At 48.0% G+C, this 15628-nt stretch overlaps 1 protein-coding gene across 1 annotated transcript in view; it reads right to left on the bottom strand.

Annotated features, from left to right (window-relative positions):
• LOC132807028 (zinc finger protein 239-like) overlaps positions 1 to 15628 on the bottom strand; it is a 36393-nt gene that overhangs the window by 2237 nt on the left and 18528 nt on the right. The gene's annotated exons all lie outside the window — the stretch shown is intronic.

The following is a 15628-nucleotide window of genomic DNA, read 5'->3' as shown; positions in this document are numbered from 1 at the left end:
GTGAACGGCAAGACCCCTGTGTGAATTAGCTTGTGTCTTTGAAGGCCGGATAAGTGACTGAATTCTTTCCCACAGTCAGAGCAGGAGAATGGCCTCTCCCCGGTGTGAACCCGTTGGTGGAGCCGCAGGTTGTATGATGAACTGAATCCCTTCCCGCATTCCGTGCAGGTGAACGGCAGGACCCCTGTGTGAGTTTGCGTGTGCTTCTGCAGGCTGGAAAAGTGACTGAATTCTTTCCCACAGTCTGAGCAGAGGAACGGCCTCTCCCCGGTGTGAACTCGCCGGTGTCTCAAAAGGCCAGACGAATGAGCGAAACTCTTCCCACAGTCGGAGCAGGTGTGTGGCCTCTCCCCGGTGTGAACACGTCGATGGATCTCCAGTCCGGATGGATACCTGTACCGTTTCCCACAGTCCCCACACTGCCATGGCTTCTCCACGGTGCTGTTGTCCTTGTGTCCCTCCAGGTTGGATGATGAACTGAAGCCTGAAGTGCCCACACACACAGAACCCCCTGATGGTGTCTCCTGGAGGAATGTTACTGCAGCAGCAGCAATGGCTTCCGCATTCAGACAATAGGAGTGCTCTGATTGGCTGGAGGACCAGTGTGCTTCCGGTCCTCCAGCGCTGTTTATTGGCGGGGCTGCCAGTCACGCTGTGGGGAGCCAGCCAATAGAAGCCGCGCCTGTTCCGGATAAAGGGCCACGCGCTGCCCTCGTGCTGAGGGAGCTGGAGGAGGGGAGGGCACTTTACAACAAATCCCTTCCCTTCATTTTCCTCCAAGGCGTGTGTTCACACAAAGCCCAGGGTTTCATTGTAACCTCACACTCACTGAAACTCCCTCATCTGGCCACCATCTGTGAACAAAGTTAAAGATCACACAACACCAGGTTATAGTCCAACAGGTTTAATGGAGCGGTGCTCCGAAAGCTAGTGTGCTTCCAATTAACCTGTTGGACTATAACCTGGTGTTGTGTGATTTTTTAACGTAGTACACCACAGTCTAACACCGGCATCTCCAAATCAAGGTTGTGATCTAATAGGTTTATTTGGAAGTACAAACTTTCGCAGCCCTGCTCCTTGACAGGTAGCCAGTGGAGATGGATCATAGAACACAGAACTTATATTAGAAGCTCATAGTGTCATACACTAATGCGGAATATTGAACAAACCTAGATTGTTGTTAAATCTTTCATGTTTTAGAACTGGTTGTGGTTTTGATTCATTAATATTTAAATCCCATAACTTCTTTCAAGTCACATTACCACACAATCACACTCTCTCTCTCTTTCTCCCTATGTGCGCACACACACACACATATAAGTCCGTGGGGTGGATTTGCATTTGCAGATACAATCTACTTTGTTCAAAAAACACACATCTGTAGACAGGGAACCTTTTTATAATTCATGTGACATTTTATAAATCCCTACTTTGGAAATAGAACCAGTCTGACTCAAGATTGGAATACATACAGACTCTAACCTCAGACCCTTAATGCATTGTCTGAGGCAAGATGTCACCTTTGTTTTATAAAACCGTATGTTATCTCAGGAATGTGACTTGACATTGCTTACACCTTCAGTGGACACATTGACACAAGATTAGATCACATGGGATCCAGGGAGAGCTAGCCAATTGGATATGAAATTGACATTGTTTTAGGAGAGAGAGAGAGAGGATGGTGCAAGAGGATTATTGGATGAGAATATAGGAGGAATACTTAGTAAGTTTGCAGACGACACAAAAATTAGTGACGCAATGGGCAGTGCAGAAGATTATCTCACCGTCTTTCTGACAATCACAATGGATTCATGGTCATTAGAGTCTTAATTTCAGATTTTTATTGAATTCACAGTCATAGAGTCATAAAGATGTAGAGCACTGAAACACACCCTTCCATCCAACTCGTCCATGCTGACCAGATATCCCAACCTAAGCTAATCCCATTTGCCAATACTTAGCCAATATCCCTCTAAACTCTTCCTATTTGTATACCAATCCAGATGACTTTTAAATGTTATAATTATACCAACCTCCACCACTTCCTCTGGCAGCTAATTCCATTCCAGCCTCTGTAAAAAAAGTTGCCCCTTGGACCCTTTTTAAATCTTTCCCCTCTCACTCTAAACCTATGCCCTCTAGTTCTGGAATCACCCAGAAAAGACGTTGTCAATTTATCCTATCCATGCCCCTCATGATTTTGCAAACCTCTATAAAGTCACCCCTCAGCCTCCGACAAGCCAGGGAAAACAGCCCCTGCCTATTCAACCTCTCCCTATAGCTCAAATCCTCCAACCCTGGCAACATCCTTGTAAATCTTTTCTGAACACTTTCAAGTTTCACAACATCCTTCCAATAAGAAGAAGCCCAGAATTGCATGCAATATTCCAACAGTGGCCTAACCAGTGTCCTGTACAGCCGTAACATGACCTCCCAACTCCTGTACTCAATACTCTGATGAATAAAAGAAAGCATACCAAACGCCTTCTTCACTATCCTATCTACCTGCGACTCCATTTTCAAGGAGCTATGAATCTGCACTCCAAGGTCTCTTTGTTCAGCAACACTCCCCAGGACCTTACCACTAAGTGTATTAGATTTGCTTTCCCAAAATGCAGCACCTCGCTGTCACTTCTCAGCCCATTGGCCTATCTGGTCAAGATCCAGTTGTAATCTGAGGTTACCCTCTTCACTGTCCACTCCACCTCCAATTTTGGTGTCATCTGCAAACTTACTAACTGACAATGTCCAAAGAAAAAAGTTAGAAATTAGGCAGAGAAGGAAAAGGTAGAGAGAATGGATGGGGAATGCAACACAGGATAGAAATTCAGAGCAGGCCATTCCATTTTGGTAACATCTGCTTCTTCTTTTATTTCCCGAAAAGTTGCAAAGACTTCATCGCGCACACTCGTCCTCCACTCTCACTCTCGCAGTGCCTCTCTTCATTCTCCTGAAGGGTCTGATTGATGCTGATTCACAGACCCACACTCATCTCTTCCTGCCTTGGCTACATGGAACTGAAGACCAACACAAACAGGGACAGACCGAAGCCCTGATACTGAGTCCGGGACTCACTGAGATTGCGCATGCACACTGTGCCGGGGCACGTAGATACTGCGCTCGCGCACTGGCCTCCTCATACGGTCATTCATAGGGGACTTTCACCAGCGCTATGGCTGCTGGGTAATCAATCTGCCATTGTCAACTTCAATCTGAGACGGAGCAGCGATGTTTCGCCATTCTTCATGGACACCGGGGCCTAGCTACCCAACAGACTATATAAGAAGCCACATTATCAAGCTTTATAGCCTAAACCAAAGGGGGACAGAATAATATAAGGAGACCGCGCGTGTGCAGGACCAGCCAGTCGCAACACGGGAAGCAGTGTCCGCGCCTGCGTGCGGTGAGGTCACGGGCTCTCTGTGACGTCCCTCAACAACCCATCTCCTCCAAAGCATGCGCAGTCGTCCAGCCCTCCCCTGGAGCACTGGAATCCCAGCACAAGGTCTTGCTGTAGACTATCCCAGCCTTGTTTGAAAGGACAACAGGACAGACCAGGCGCGTTTTCAAGTAGGGACCAGCATCAATGCACCCTCTCAGGGACACACACACTCGCTGCTGCATTTCATTCTCCTTCATTACGGGCATCAGCTCCTTCCTTTGATGCTGACATCAAATCCGTTTGCATCCAGATGCCACTGTCTGATCTCCACCTCCCACAAACTCTCTCTGCCACTGTCTCTCTGTCGCTGCTTCCACAGGACTAGATAAGAGACAGACTCAGAATCTCTGTGTTACCCTCACTGACCTTTATCCAGAGGATCATCCTCTTTTATCCTGGGAAGAGGTAGTGCTGCGGTAATGTCACTGGATTATCATCTGGAACCTAAGGCTAAAGTTCAAGGCGTCAAGGGCTATGGGAGAAATGTGGAATGGGACATTGAGATCAAGGTAGACATGCAGGAGGCTGGAAGAACGCAGCAAGCCAGGCAGCACCAGGAGGTTGGAGAAGTGAACGTTTCGGGTGTATCGCTTCTTCAGGACTGAGAGTGGGTGTAGAAGGAGCTGCAGATAAAGGGGAGGGGTGCAGGATGGTGATGAAGGGATAGGTGAACACAGGTAGAGGGTACAACCTGGTTGGTCAATGGAACGAATGAATCTGGTTGATAGCTGGAAGGGTCGATCAGAGGAATGGAAGGGAGGAGGGGAATGGGAAGGGAGGTTATTTGAAATTGGAGAACTCAGTGTTGAATCCTCTGGGCTATTGGCTGTCCAGGCAGAAGATGAGATGTCATTCCTCCAATTTGCGCTCTGACTCACTGTGGCAATGGAGGAGGCTGAGGATGGTCATGTCAGAGAGGGAATGGGAAGGGGAATTAAAATGGGTGGTGTCTGGGGGGAGTCAGGTCGGCCCTTGGAGTCCAGACTGAAATGCTCGGCAAAACGTGCCCTGAGTTTCCGTTTGATTTCCCTGATGTAGAGAAGACCACGTCAGGAGTACCGGATGCAGTAAACTAGGTTGGAAAACAGGCAGGTTGACATCTGTCTCACCTGGAAGAACAGTTTGGAGTCCTGGATGGAGGTGGGTGGTGTGTCGGCAGATTTTGCATCTTTTATGGTTGGAGGGGAAGGTACTGGGCTTCGGAGGGTGGTGGGGGGTTGTTGGCGCAAACCAAGAATTGGCAAAGGGAACTGTCCTCATGGAAGGCAGTGAGGGGTGGGGAGGAGAAGATGTTCTTGGTGGTGGAGTCTAATTGTCAGAAGTATTTAAGGATGCGGAGACTGGTGGGGTGGAAGGTGAGGACAAGGGGGACCCTGCCTTTATTGTGTTTAGAGAGGGGTTTAGAGCAGTGGAACAGGGAATGGAGGAGGTGTGGTGGAGAGCTGTCTGGATGACAGAGAGGGGAAAAACACAATGTTCTAAATAGATGGACATCTGGAATGCTTGAGAGTGGAATGTCTCCTCGTCCGAGCAGATGAGGCAGATGAATTGGGAAAATGGGATAGAATTCTTGCAGGATACTGGATGGGAGGAAATGTATTGCTGGTGGTTATGGGAGTCTGTGGGTTAAAAGTAAACATCCATCTGGAGACTGTCGCCGGGGATGGGTCAAGAAAGGGGAGGGAGGTGTCCAAGATGGACCAGGTGAATATGAGGGTGGGGTGCAGTTTGTGGGCGAAGTGGATGAACTGTTCCAGTTCAGCCTGGGTGCAGGATGAGGCACCAATGCAATCATCGATGTAAGAGAGCAGCCAATTTCATATTGAATGGCAGAGCAGAGTCAAAGGGCGAAATGGCCTTTGAAACATGGCATTCCAACCAGAACTCTTTCATCAAACACTTTCACTTAGATTCATTTACCATCCCCTGAGAAAAAGAACAGGAAATTACACCCCCACGACCGGAAATGACATCACAATAGGAAATGACATCACCAAACCAAGAAAACTCAAACATATATGGGGATCCTCGATTATCCGAATACCAATTATCCAAAAATTGGATTGTCCAAAGGAGATCTCGAGGTCCCAAGAGAAACATTACATCAAAGACGCGTGTCCAACACTGCTGTTGTCTTTTGTTTACAATGATTAAAAGAAGTGCTGAGAACAGTCTTGGGCTGGTGGGAGTGCAGGCACCATCTTGAAATGACTGACCTCCCACCTCCTCTCTCTCTCTCTCTCCCCACACTTTCCCTGGAGGTCTATACAGGCGTGTGCCCTTAACCCCCTTCCCCAGATAATCACTCCAACATTGATCTGTACAGGGCAAAGGTGGAAGCTGTCAAAAAGTTGTGTGTGTGTGTGTGTGTGCACGCGCACGCGCGTGATATTTGGAGACTCACCCTCTGAAAAAGCAGTCTCACTGTTGGTGTCCAGTCCGGCTGCCCAGGAGAGGGGGCGGGAGCGTAAGGGGAGCATGGGAAGGGGGAGGTGTGTTGGACAAGGATGGGGGGTGCAGATGGGGGGTGCTGTTGGGGGGGATGTGGGTAGGCGGTGATGGGGGCAGTGTTGGATGGGGTTGGGGGCTGGCGGGGGTGGTGTTAGTTGGGGTTGGGGGCGGTGTTGGAGGGAGTTTGAGGGTGGGTGGGTATGGAGGGGCGGGGCCTCACGCACGCTGTGATGCTGCCTTATCTCCTGAACAAAGATCAGACTTTACAGAAAACCCCAAGCCTCAGAGGAAAGGCATTGAATCAATTAACCGGATAATCAATTATCCGAACGAAATAGTGCCTGTCCATCTCGTTCGGATAATCAAGGTTCCTCTGTAAATAGAAAGTGGGCTACACCACCAGTGCTTCATTCGGAGTCTCCCTGAAGATGTTATCTAGTACAGCAACAAAATGTCTGAAAATTAACCTTCCAGCTCAGAGAGCAAACCTACATCCAGTGCCAAATGGCCTCTCCCTGCTCCTGGTTTCCATCCTTTGACTGTACACTTCTGGATTACCAGCCTTTTATGACCAGGAACAAATTCCCTTCCCCTTATACAAAATACCTTTCTTGCATGCCCGACATTGACTTGAGCTTGGCGAACCATCAGGCTGGATAAAGGGCAGCCAGTCAATGTAATTCCAAAAGGTTTGCAACTGAAGCTGCTGCTTATTATAGAAATGTGGGGATGAAAGCAGATTATGAGATGGACAGAAGGAGTCTACAAAAGGTCACAGATTAGTTAAATATGGGACAAAATCATGGCAGATGGATTATTATGTGGAAAATTTGAAGTTGTCCACTTCAACAGGGATGTGTAGAAAAGGCAAATATTACTTAAATGAAGAATGATTTCAGAACGCTGCAGTGCAGAAGAATCTTAGTAGGGTTGAGGATGAATCACAAAATATTAGTCCACAGAAAGTAATACCGAAGGCAAATGTCCTTTCTTGCAATGGAATGGAGTATAAAAGTTGTTCCAGTTGTAGAGGGCATTAACTGAGACCATTGTGTGCAATATTGGTGCTCTACTTTGATGGCTATAATTGTTTAGGAATCATTCCAAGAGATTTCAGTATGATACATCCTGGACTGAAGGGATTGTCTTTTGAGTAAACATTGAGAAGAATAATCATTGTGAGTATAAAAAAAAAATGAGCGGTTTTAAGTTCTAGTCAAGGAGAACAACCACAGCATCTCCACACTCACACGTGTCCATAAACGTTCCCATTCTGATCGATCTACTACACAGCTTCTCAAGGATCCTCACATCATTGTTGAAGTCTGAAGGGCCAGGACCAGAACTGGACACAATACTCTGGTCAGTAGATAATAGACAATTGGTGCAGGAGTAGGCCATTCTGCCCTTCGAGCCAGCACCACCATTCATTATGATCATGGCTGAGCACCCACAATCTAGTATCCTGTTCCTGCCTTATTCCCATAACCCTTGATTCCACTATCTTTAAGAGCTCTATCCATCCCTTTCTTGAAAGTATCCAGAGACTGGGCCTCCACTGCCTTCTGGGGCAGAGCATGCCATCCACCCACCACTCTCTGGGTGAAGAAGTTTCTCCTTAACTCTGCTGTAAATGGCCTACCCCTTATTTTTAAACTGTGGACTCACCCATCAGCAGGAACATGCTTCCTGTATCCAGAGTGTCCAAGTCTGGTCCAGGCCCTACCTGAGCTTTGTAAAGATTCAGCAGAATATTCCTGATTTTTGTTCCCAATCTCTCTGTTTCTGAAACCAAGAGTCTCATCTGCTTTACTTATTCTTCCTTCATGTCCTCCCTTCTGTCATTGACGACCTTCACACATGAACCCCAGGTCCCTCTTTTTCTCTCTCTCCTCACTCTTCAGAATTGTGCAATTAAGTCAACGTTGCCTTTCCCAACCTCTCCCGCCCAATCACAATCCCTCATACCTCTCTGTAGCAAATTCATTCCTGTGATGGACATGAGGCTGCATTCAGCTGAGAATAACGGGGCCTGAACCCCAGTTGGGAATCTGCTGAGGGCGTAGAACTGGATGTAGGTTTGCTCGTTGAGCTGGAAGGTTCATTTTCAGACGTTTCGTCACCATTCTAGGTAACACCTTCACTCAGCCTCCAGATGAAGCGCTGCTAATGATTCCTGCTTTCTATTTATATGTTTGGCTTTCTTTGGGTTAGTGATGTCATTTCCTGTTCTTTTTCTCAGGGAGTGGTAAATCGGGTCCAAGTCAATGTGTTTGTTGGTAGCGTTCCGGTTGGAATGCCATGCTTCTAGGCGTAGAACTGTTAGAGAAATGGGCAGGTGGTTGAGGACCAATGAGAAAACAACTGGGGGAGGGGCAACTGGCGTGATGGGTGACCCTTGCCCAAGGATTCAGATGTCCAAAGATGTACAGGGCTATGTAGATTAGCCATGGTAAATGCAGGGTTACAGGGTTAGGGAGCAGTGGGTCTGGGTGGGATGCTCTTTGGAGGGTCAGTGTGAATTCAATAGCCTGCACTGTAGGGATTGTGTGCTCCACCATCTTGCACTTGGAGAGTCACGAGACTAGGAGATAGTGAAGCTGAAGAGAGACCATTTGGGTCCAGACCACTTTTCACATCCTTTTACTCTAATTGTCTTTGATATGTCATTTTGTATTGTTTCATTAATAATTGTTTCAAGGTGGCTCAGTGGTCAGCACTGCTGCCTCACAGTGCCAGGGACCCAGGTTCGATTCCAGCCTTGGATGACTGTCTGTGTGGAGTTTGCACATTCCCCACCCACCCCTGTGTCTGCATGAGTATCCTCAGGGTGCTCCAGTTTCCTCCGGCAATCTAAAGATGTGCATGTTAGGGTGGATTGGCCATGCTAAATTACCCATAGTGCCCAGGGATGTGCAGGTCAGGGTGGATTGGCCATGCTAAATTACCCATAGTGCCCAGGGATGTGCAGGTCAGGGTGGATTGGCCATGCTAAATTACCCATAGTGCCCAGGGATGTGCAGGTCAGGGTGGATTGGCCGTGCTAAATTACCCATAGTGCCCAGGTACCCAGAGTGTAATGGTTGTCCTCCTTCGCTTTAATACATCTGCTCAAACATTAACAATGTGTCTTGTCATTTTTATACAGAATCAAAAATAATCACCATCTCTGATATGGACCAGCATTTCCAATCAGTTCACACGTCATAGAGTTATACAGCATAGAAACAGTCCAGCTCTAGACATGCCAATCAAGTATCCCAATCTGACCTAGTCCTATTGGCCAGCCCTTGGCCCATATCCCTCCAAACCCTTCCTATCCATGTCCCCATCCAGATGCCTTTTAAATGCTGTCATTGTACCAGCCTCCACCACTTCCTCTGGCAGCTCATTCCACACCTGCACCATCCGCAATGTGAAAAAGTTAGCCCTCGGGTCATTTTAAAAATCTTTTCCCTTTCACCTTAAAACCTATGCTTGGGCACGCTTATCCTGAGAAAAAGTTATTCACCCTATCCATGCCCCTCATGGTTTTACAAAACCTCTATAAGGTCACCGGCCACAGCTATCCAGACTCCAGGGAAAGTAGTCCCAGCCTATTCAGCCTCTCTCCCTTTAGCTCAAACCCTCCAGTCACAGCAACATCCGTGTAAATCTTTTCTGCACCCTCTCAGGTTTAACAACATCCTTCCTGTAGGAGGGAGACCAGAATTGTATGCAGTATTCTAAAAGTGGCCTCACCAATGTCCTGTACAGCCACAACATGATGCCCCAGCTCCGATACTCTATATTCTGACCAGTGAAGGTAAATATGCTAAATGCCTTCTTCACCACCCTGTCTACTTGCTACTCCAATTTCAAGGGACCATGAACCTGCATCCATAGGTGCCTTTGTTCAGCAATGCACCCCAGGGCCCACTGTATAAGTCCTCCCCTGGTTTGCCTCACCAGTGGTGTTCCTATGCTATAGGAGCATTGTTGCTGGACTAATAACCTGGAGACTAGGTAATGCGCTGGGGAAATGGGTTTGAGTTCCACCATAGCGAATTTGAATTTTATGGGCAGCACGGTGGCTCAGTGGTTAGCACTGCTGCCTCACAGCACCAGGGTCCCGGATGCAATTCCAGCCTCGGATGGCTGCCTGTGTGGAGTTTGCACGTTGTCCTCCCGTGTCTGGGTGAGTTCCCTCCAGGTGATCTGGTTTCCTCCCACAGTCCAAAGATGTGCCGGTTAAGGTGGATCGGCCGAGTGGAATTGCCCACAATATTCAGGGATGCATTAGCCAGGAGAAATATAGGGTAATGAGTCTGGGAGGGATATTCTTTGGAGGGTCAGTGTTAGATTTATTGGGCTGAAGGGCCGGTTTCCACACTGTAGGGATTCTAATTCTAATCGGTGCTGGGTCCACTGCTGTTTGTTATTTTGGAGCTTTGGATGAGAATAGAGGAGGTATCGTTAGTTCGCTTGCAGATGACGCCAAAATAGTTGGTGGAGCGGACAGTGAAGAAGATTTTCTCAGAGTACAACAGGATCTTGACCGCGTCCGATCTTATTTTCACTGAATCAAACATAACCACGGGCTACAATGCAGACCCTCACTTCAAGTCATTTCAGAGTTTGGTAAAAGGCTTAATTGATTCCTTAACATCATTTCCTAACGTCGCTGTCAAAAACAAATCAAATCTCTTCTCCCACTCAGGCCCCTTTACCAATAACCTTTCGAGACCTCATTTTCTGCTAAACCCCTCTCACCTACTTTCCGTGAAGGACATCAATCTAATCAGGAAATGCCCTGAAAATCAAATCATCAAATCCCTACAGTGTGGAAACAGGCCATTTATAGAGTCATAGAGATGTACAGCATGGAAGCAGACCCTTCGGTCCAACCCGTCCATGCCGACCAGACATCCCAACCCAATCTAGTCCAGACCACACCGACCCTCCAAAGAGTATCCCACCCAGAACCATTCCCCTACCCTATGTTTCACCTGACCAATGCGCCTACCCTACACATTCCTGCAACACTATGGGTAATTTAGCACGGCCAATCCACCCTCATCCACCCATCCCTGGGCACTGTGGATAATTTAGCATGGCCAATCCACCCCAACCTACATATCCCTGGGCACTATGGGTAATTTAGTATGGCCAATCCACCCTAACCTGCACATCCCTGGGCACTATGGGGAATTTAGCATGGCCAATCCACCCTAACCTACACATCCCTGGGCACTGTGGATAATTTAGCATGGCCAATCCACCCTAACCTGCACATCCCTGGGTACTATGGGTAATATAGCACGGCCAATCCACCCTAACCTGCACATCCCTGGGCACTATGGGTAATTTAGCATGTGCCAATCCACCTTAACCTGCACATCCCTGAGCACTATGGGTAATTTAGCACGGCCTATCCACCCTAACTGCATATACCTGGGCATTATGGGTAATTTAGCATGGCCAATCCACCCTAACCTGCACAGCCCTGGGCACAATGGGTAATTTAGCACGGCCAATCCATCTCGATTGGACATCCCTGGACTACCAGAGGAAACTGGAACAAACCCACACAGACATGGCGGAGAATGTACATACCTTACACAGACAATCGCCTAAGAAATCAAACCTGGGTCCCTGGTGCCGTGAGGCAGCAGTGCTAACCACTGAACCACCGTGCTGCCCCTATTGACCACACTGAAGATGCCTAAGGTAAAATCTCACTGTTAAGGAACAGAGGCTTGCATTGCGCCTAGTTTGAATTTTGTGAATTTACAAGAAGCCCCACAGTGTTGAATATGCTTAAAGATCAGAACCTGGAACTGAGCATCTGCAGTCAAGAGATGGTAGATGGATCATTTTATCCCTGGGAATAGGTGGCGCTGAGGAGCATTCTCCAGAGGATGCTTAGGTTTCAGCAAGAGCGAATAATTTAAAGATTTACATCTCTTAGAGTCATACAGCACGGAAACAGACCCTTCGGTCCAACCAGTCCATGCCGAACATAATCCCAAAGCTGAACTAGTCCCACCTGCCTGCTCCTGGCCCATATCCCCCCAAACATTTCCTATTCATGTACTTACCCGAATGTCTTTTAAATGTTGGAATCGTACCCGTACCCACCACTTCCTCTGGCAGCTCATTCCATACACACACCACCCTCAATGTGAAAAAGTTGCCCTGTAGGTCTCTTTTACATCTTTCCCCTCTCACCCTAAACCTATGCCCCTCTAGTTCTGGACTCCCCCCACCCCAGGGAAAAGACTTTGTCTATTAATCCTGCACACTCCACACACGAACCAGCCTCCGTATAAAGAATTTGCCTTTTATGTCAATTTTGAAATCTCTGTCCTCTCAACTTAAAAATGTGGCCCCTAGTCTTGAAATTCCCTATCTTAGGGAAAATCCAACTTTATCCATAGAGTCATAGAGATGTACAGCATTGAAACAGACCCTTCGGTCCAACCCATCCATGCCAACCAGACATCCCAACCCAATCTAGTCCCACCTGCCAGCACTCGGCCCATATCCCTCCAAACCCTTCCTATTCCTGTCCCCATCCAGATGCCTTTTAAATGCTGTCATTGTACCAGCCTCCACCACTTCCTCTGGCAGCTCATTCCATACACATACCACCCTCTACATGAAAAAGTTGCCCCTTAGGCCTCTTTTATATCTTTCCCCTTCACCCTCAACCTCAGCCCTCTAATTCTGGACTCCCACACCTCAGGGAAAAGACTTTGTCTATTTATCCTATCCATGCCCCTCATAATTTTGTAAACCTCTACATCTCTCATTATTTTATAAACATCTATCAGGTCACCTCTCAACCTCCTATGCTCCAGTGAATAAAGTCCCAGCCTCTCTTTATAATTCAAACCCTCCATTCCCGGCCCACCCTGGTAAATCTCATCCGATCCCTCTCCAGCTTAACAATATCCTTTGTATAACTGAACGATTAACTCTTACAAGAGTAGGTAAAAACAATGACTGCAGATCCTGGAAGCCAGATTCTGGATCAGTGGTGCTGGAAGAGCACAGCAGTTCAGGCAGCATCCAATGAGCAGCGAAATCGACGTTTCGGGCAAAAGCCCTTCATCAGGAATAAAGGCAGAAAGCCTGAAGCGTGGAGAGATAAGCTAGAGGAGGGTGGGGGTGGAGAGAAATTAGCATAGAGTACAATAGGTGAGTGGGGGAGGGGATGAAGGTGATAGGTCAGGGAGGAGAGGGTGGAGTGGATCGGTGGAAAAGGAGCTAGGCAGGTTGGACAAGTCCGGACAAGTCAGGGGGACAGTGCTGAGCTGGAAGTTTGGAACTAGAATGAGGTGAGGGAAGGGGAAATGAGGAAACTGTTGAAGTCCACATTGATGCCCTGGGTTGGAGTGTTCCGAGGCGGAAGATGAAGCGTTCTTCCTCCAGGCGTCTGGTGGTGAGGGAGCGGCGGTGAAGGAGGCCCAGGACCTCCATGTCCTCAGCAGAGTGGGAGGGGGAGTTGAAATGTTGGGCCACGGGGCGGTGTGGTTGATTGGTGCGGGTGCCCCGGAGATGTTCCCTGAAGTGCTCTGCTAGGAGGCATCCAGTCTCCCCAATGTAGAGGAGACCGCATCGGGAGCAACGGATACAATAAATGATATTGGTGGATGTGCAGGTAAAACTTTGATGGATGTGGAAGGCTCCTTTAGGGCCTTGGATGGAGGTGAGGGAGGTGGTGTGGGCACAGGTTTTACAGTTCCTGCGGTGGCAGGGGAAAGTGCTAGGACGGGAGGGTGGGTTGTAGGGGGGGGCGTGGACCTGACCAGGTGGTCACGGAGGGAACGGTCTTTGTGGAAGGCGGAAAGGGGTGGGGAAGGAAATATATCCCTGGTGGTGAGTGAGGTTTGTTTGGAGGTGGCGGAAATGTCGGTGGATGATTTGGTTAATGCGAAGGTTGGTAGGGTGGAAGGTGAGCACCAGGGGCCTTCTGTCCTTGTTAAGGTTGGAGGGGTGGGGTCTGAGGGCGGAGGTGTGGGATGTGGACGAGATGCGTTGGAGGGCATCTTTAACCACGTGGGAAGGGAAATTGCGGTCTCTAAAGAAGGAGGCCATCTGGTGTGTTCTGTGGTGGAACTGGTCCTCCTGGGAGCAGATACGGCGGAGGCGGAGGAATTGGGAATACGGGATGGCATTTTTGCAGGAGGTAGGGTGGGAAGAGGTGTAATCCAGGTAGCTGTGGGAGTCGGTGGGTTTGTAAAAAATGTCAGTGTCATGTCAGTCGTCATTAATGGAGATGGAGAGGTCCAGGAAGGGGAGGGAGGTGTCAGAGATGGTCCAGGTAAATTTAAGGTCAGGGTGGAATGTGTTGGTGAAGTTGATGAATTGCTCAACCTCCTCGCGGGAGCACGAGGTGGCGCCAATGCAGTCATCAATGTAGCGGAGGAAGAGGTGGGGAGTGGTGCCGGTGTAATTACGGAAGATCAACTGTTCTACGTAGCCAACAAAAAGACAGGCATAGCTGGGGCCCATATGTGTGTCCATGGCTACCCCTTTGGTCTGGAGGAAGTGGGTGGATTCGAAGGAGAAATTGTTAAGGGTGAGGACCAGTTCGGCCAGATGAATGAGAGAGTCGGTGGAAGGGTACTGTTGGGGACGTCTGGGAACATTTTGTAAGACGTCTTACAAGAATAGGTAAGGAACGAGGTAAGGAGTAAACTGGAAGGCATAACATCTACAATTGGGCAGCATATTGTGAAATCAATGGTGTTTTTAAATGTTTCTGCCCACATTGTTGTGAGTAAGTCACAGTCTGAGTGAAGGGATGACCCTTTAGAACTGAGATTACATTAGATTAGATTAGATTACTTATGAAGAGGACTTTCTTCAGCCAGAGAGCTGTGGGAGCCAAGTCATTAAGACAAGAGATTGATATATTCTTGATTGGTCAGAGGATCAAAGGTTATGGGAAGAAGGCGGGAGAGTGGGGCTTGAGAAACTTATCGGCCATGATTGAATGGCAGAGTCGACTCGATGGGCCGAATGGCCTAATCCTACTCCTATGTCTTGTGGAGATGGGAGAGATACATTGTCTCTTTATTAATCCCATTACCAACTGGTGCACCATAAATGTGATTCACCCAACTCCTAATAAGGCCAATCGTATGCATTTGATATGTTCGACTTTGATGCATTTTTTTTATTCAAACAGGTATCTTTAATAAACAGAATATTGCTGCACATCCGCAACCAAAATATTTTAAAAAACACAGAACTGCAAAACAAAATGTTGACCCCTTTAAATCATGACACTTCGGAGAAAAATACTTTCAGCCAATTAGTTCTCAAATGACTTAGGTGTGTGACATTCAGATCTTTAGATTAGATTACTTACAGTGTGGAAACAGGCCCTTCGGCCCAACCAGTCCACACCAACCCGCCGAAGAGTAACCCACCCAGACCCATTTCCCTCTGACTAACACACCTAACACTGTGGGCAATTTAGCATGGCCAATTCACCTAACCTGCACATCTTTGGATTGTGGGAGGAAACCCATGCAGACACAGGGAGAATGTGCAAACTCCACCCAGACAGGTGAGAATCGAACCCAGGACCCTGGTGTTGTGAGGCAGTAGTGCTAACCACTGAGCCACTGTGCCATCATCTTTCCTGCCAGTCTCATTTGTCATCCGGAATAGATGATCCAAAGTTCCATCAGTGCCCGACTGACTGGCACCTGGCTCCCAGATCACTGGTCTGAGTCTCAT

The sequence above is a fragment of the Hemiscyllium ocellatum genome (assembly GCF_020745735.1).
Source record: "Hemiscyllium ocellatum isolate sHemOce1 chromosome 27 unlocalized genomic scaffold, sHemOce1.pat.X.cur. SUPER_27_unloc_1, whole genome shotgun sequence".
Lineage (NCBI taxonomy): Eukaryota > Metazoa > Chordata > Chondrichthyes > Orectolobiformes > Hemiscylliidae > Hemiscyllium > Hemiscyllium ocellatum.
The sequence above is the reverse complement of the archived record's forward strand: the minus strand, read 5'-3'. Positions and strand labels throughout refer to the sequence as shown.